Raw genomic sequence first — 5276 nt, 5'->3', positions numbered from 1 at the left:
GCTCATTGTCCAGCTGGTATCTTTGAGGAGGTCTTGGTTTCAGGGACCACTGGTACAACAAAACTTCTATCCCAGTGCTGGCCGTGAGGAAAGGGGCTGTCAACAACTTGCTTTGAGGAAGCTCAGGGGACTCACACCTCCCTCCTCCATCTCCCCTGTGGGGACATCTCACTTCAGGGTACCTCCCTTCTGTCAGCACATGTAACAGGACAAGGGAATACTTTTGCTAACAAATGACAAAAATGTGTGCTAACGTCTCTGCTTGCTATAGGACTAGCTGTGTGCTTTTAGGTGCCTGTTCAAGTTTTGGTGGGTAGCGAAGTGAGGACTGTTTGTGGTGTCTCCTCCCAGAGCTGGGATCAATGCTGGAGTGCACTTTGTACACCTGCCTTTTGCTGTGCATAGGTCTTGGTCTTCCTTGCCCTTTAGGAGGGCCTAGGAAAATAAAATAGAAAAAAACCCCACAAAACCCAAAAATTGGATTAGGGAGGCTCAGTGGGCCATTTCTACGGGAACTGTCCCTGTCTCACTTGTCACATTGGAAAGTGCCTGCACAACTGCAAAAAACTGAAAGCCTCTATGCAAAACTCAGCCTGGGACAAGGAGTGGACATCTAGCAGTTTCTGGGCCACCCATATCACTGGAGCCAGACACAGCATCACCATAGTAGTGAGGACAGGAGCTGCCAGTAGTGGATAGCTGATCATCAGGGACATCACAGAGAGGTAGTGTCCCACAGAGAGGTTTCATGCCAGGATGCATCCCTGTGGCAGTGGTGCATGGTTGCAGCCTGGCTGTAGAGGTTTTCTCTGGGACTTGCAGCACCTTTCCCATCACAACCTTTCCTCTTGCATTTAGGAATAGCCTATTGTTTGTTCACTGTTACGCATAGTGGGTGTACCAGGCCTGCAATAGAAAGAAGTCCTCCCAAACTACACATTTCCCGCTCCTTTCCCAAGACTTCAGGCAGCTGTCATGAAACATAAAGGAGATGCCACAGCTATGAGCATCCTGCAGCCTTCAAGTCTGCACCCATAAAGGAATCACTGCTGCCCTTCGCAGTGGCATGCAACATATCTCCTGCAACCACTTGAAACATTCCCTCATGTATTCCAGCCCCAGCCACTGCAACGGTGACATAATTACACAGTGACAGTGTTAGGTAGTACAGTCACCACATGAAAGCAACATCCTACTCAGCAGCTTTTACTCTTCCTCAGAAACACTGCCTTTGCCTTCACCTTTGCTTCATCTGGACTCAGCTTTGCCTGAGCAAGGCACTTAACATCAGCTGTGTCTCCAGTAAGAAACACTTCTTACCATATTTCTAGCCATCTTTTTTTTTTTTTTTTCCAAGAGTGTAATTTCTTCCTCCTAAATAAAACAAAAACCTTTCAGCAGTAACTGGAGCAATCTATGACTTGCATTTCCTCTTGGACTTACCATTGGCTCACAGGGATTTACTTACCCATCAATGTTTTCAGGCCCTGACGGTCCCCTTTGCGTTACAGGAGAGCTGGTTTTGTCTAAACATCTGGGAATCATGCCTATCTGAGCAAGGGCATCGTAGGGGCTGAATGGAGGAGATGTGTATGTCTCCTCAGACTGAGCAGCAACATTCCCTACAACCCTAAGCTTATCACCCAGAAAATCAAAGGTCAGGGCATTTGCATGTCATTACTGTCTACCTGTTTTATCTACTTAGCCTAATTAGCTAACTTGGTTAATTTAATCCTCAGCATTTACTAATCCCAATTAGAGATGGGCCTGAACCAGGACCAATTAGGAGATCACAAGCTCTTGGCAACCTACTGCCTTCAGTGGTTGCAGCAGGTGATCGTGGTGTGTGGGAGTGCAGGAGCCCTGCAAAACAGCAGGGAAATGCCAAACCCACACCACCTCTGCCTTCGAGCTCTACAGACAGCTGAGAAGCAGATCAGAACCTAAATGCACCATTTGCTTTACAATGGCCTGCATCTACCTCGTGTGTCATGCCACCTCCCAAAAATGAGGAAGTTAGCTGGGTTTTTCACCCATCCACATCAGTCACACCAAACCATCTGTAGTGGCCAGAGGAGCCCCTGGCTGTTAAAGCTCTTGTGTCTCGTCATCTTTTCCAGCTAATTCTTGTCCCCTGGGCTCATTCTGAGCATGGCATGGTGACAAACCCACATACACGCTGTAGCCACTAGTCACAAGTACCTGTAGCAATAAATTATGCCCAGATGAAAAAGTGTGCTTTTCTGTGACAGCCACCATCACCAGGACATGCCTCAGTACTTGTTTCTGATTTGGCCATTAAAATGGGGCTGGTCATATCTGCTGTGCTTCTGCATCTACAAGAGAGGGACAATGGCATGCAGGGACTGTGTAGATGCTTCAGGTCCTTGTGAACATCAGACCCAAGAGTCCAGCATTGCTTGCAACAAGGCTGCAGAGCTGAAGAATGAGGTATTAGCTGTCTCCCCTGTGTCATGCACCATAAGTGTGGTTTCTCCCACTGGTGTTTTTTTCAAAGACACATTTTCCACCAGGGACTGCACCTGGCCTCTGCCTCCCCATGTAGGAGGGAAGAATTTTACCCCTGCAGTTTTACTTCCTGCAGACACACTGCTTCCCCACCCTTGGGAAGCAAAAGGTTCCTCGTAAATCGTGCATGTAAGAGGCTGTGAATGGGGCTCCTACAGCCTTTTCCTAACCCTGGTTTTTTTTCCCCAGCTAGGGATCTTGAACTCCACCAAGACGTGGTTGCTCAAGTTGCCAGCTTCTCTCACTAGAAGATAACTAGCTCACTGAACAGACAACCCAATTTGGCATCAAAATGTGAATAGCCCAATTCTGCTCTCTCATCTTTTTTTTCCCTGCTGGTGCAGTTCATCAGGCTTTTCACTGATTTATACCTTGGATGCAAGAAGAGCTTCAGACCTAAGGTTATTCTCCTGTCAGGTGTGGATGATGACAATGTGTCCTCATCATAACATGGGATGAAAGGGTTTATGAACCAGGGACATTCACAAAAGGAGCATGGGCAGTGGTGGGCCAAGGACCTGGCTGCCCAGGAAGTGAGGCTCCTTCTGGCAAGCCTCTTTGGTGAATTGCTTGTAAGAGCCTGATTCTGCCTCATTGTTTTAATTGTTTTTTTTCTTTTCTTTACGAGAACCACTAGAAAATGAAATGATTGTACTTGCCTTTGCTGTAGCAGAGCTTAAAGGGGATGTTAACACAGGAACTGATCCACTGCTTGCTGAAGTCATTGGTGCCTTTTCTGCCAGCTTCAGTGGGTGCTGGAAGGTGCTCTCTGTCAAAGGCGACTTTCATTTTCTGTGGTGGTGTGAGCCTTCCGTCCCATTTCTCTGTGGGGAATAGCTTTGGAAGGCTTCAGAGCTCAGACAAAATATTTGCTGTAGCTGGTCCTCAGCTTCTTTTTCTCCTTGCTTCATGGCTGCTTCTCTCTTTTGCAGCTGGCAGCTGTAAGCACCGCTAGTCTCCTCCTTCTCTACATCCTGCTGTGCTATGAGGACTTTCATTTCCGTGTGGCTCACATGTACGCTCGCCTGGGATACCCCAATGCCCAGCACATCCTGGGACAGAGGTATTTGCAAGGTAACATTTCTCCAAGCTATGACTAACTTGCTGCCAGAGTAAGTACAGAGTAAGTGTAAGCCAGAAGCACAATCGTGGCTCTGCGCTATGTGGTACACCACCACACTGCTGGGTTTTGGACACTGCATTTTATCTCCTAACTGTGACTTTGCTATCTTGTCTCACACCCAGGAGCTGGAGTGGAAAAAAATGAGGACATGGCCATGCACTGGTTCAGGTGAAGTGCAAAACCCCCTCCCCCAATTCCTGCCATGGGAAATTGCTCTCTCTTGGGGAAAGGCTACCATGGTGTGGGAAGAGGAAAGAAAGCTGGCAGTGCTTTTTGGGGAGAGCCAGGCTGAGCTCCTACCAGTCCTGCTGGTAGGAAGGAGGTGCATAGGTAGCAGTGGGGAGCCCAAGAGCCCTTGCCGTGGATCCATTGTTTCACTCTGCTTTCCCCACCTGCTATTGCTGTTTTTAACACCAGTGGGAGGCAAGTAAGTATCGTGACAGTGAGAGTGCAGAGGGCTGCTGATGCTGCTGTCCAGACTTTTGTGGAGGTTTGAGCTGCAGGTGGGCATCAGGAATATGGACAGCCACAGCAGGGGAGAAGGCCAGGAACTGCTGAGACAACAGAAGATCAAGTTACAACAGTGTATTCATTTTCTGCTTTCAACACACGCTCTCAGGAGGTTTCTGCCATGTAAGTGAGGCAGTTGTGACCGGCATGTGAACTTGTGGTACCTGCAGTGGTTACACCCATGGTGGGAGCCTGGGCTCTGTCTGCCAAAACCCTCCTGCTCCTGCTGAGAAATGGGAAGGATAGGTGACAGGGAAAGTCACTGTGTTACCCAAAAAATGAGGGGAGAGGGGGTGCATTTTGGATGTGTCCCTCTGTGTCTGCTCAAGCTGTAGAACAGCACCAAGCAGCAGGATTTTTAGGGCTGAAATAACTGTGCCTGTGACAGCAGGGTTTGTGAACCAAGAAGGCATATTTAAGGACATCTTACATAGATAAATGTACATAGATAAATGCTGAGGCCTTGGCACCCTGGTTAATAAGGATGTTTCCCAAATCAAGGCCTGAGAATTTTAAAGAGGTCTCATTTCAGGAAACAGATTTATACATAACTTTTTCCTTCTTTGCTCTTACCTTGCTTTAAAACATTTAAACTCAGGTTTTCGTCTTCTGTACTTTCTTACCACTTTCTTTGCTTCTCTCTTCCCCCATGCAGGCAGGCTGCAGGGCAGGGCCATCCCCACTCCTCCTTCAACCTGGCAGTAGGGACGCTCAGAAACATGACCGTGGCACTTGAAGAAGGGTAATCTGAGCTATTCCTCTTCTTTCCCATTACAGCTGCATTCCCAGCTCCTCCTGGGGAGAGAGGGAACCCAGTGCTGTAGATACTCCACTCATTAAGCTACTCCATAATTTCTAATGTGTTCTCCTTATGCTGTCAGCAATGCAGCCCTAACTACGACAAGAAAACCGGAAACCTCCTGTCAGTCTAACCATAGTTTAAAAAGTAGGTGACATAGCACCTAAAATGCCTGTGGTCTGATTACATATGTATTTCCATTGGTGATTTTCTAGTCACGGCAAGGGAGAAGACCCATAGTGGTACAGAAAGAGCTAGTGAGGTGACGTGAATTTTCTGCTACAAACAACTGTCTGTCTTTTTAAGGGAGCTCCC

Source organism: Chaetura pelagica, unplaced genomic scaffold (assembly GCF_000747805.2).
Source record: "Chaetura pelagica isolate M959 unplaced genomic scaffold, ChaPel_1.0 scaffold188, whole genome shotgun sequence".
NCBI classification, from domain to species: domain Eukaryota; kingdom Metazoa; phylum Chordata; class Aves; order Apodiformes; family Apodidae; genus Chaetura; species Chaetura pelagica.
Note: the sequence above shows the minus strand (reverse complement) of the source record.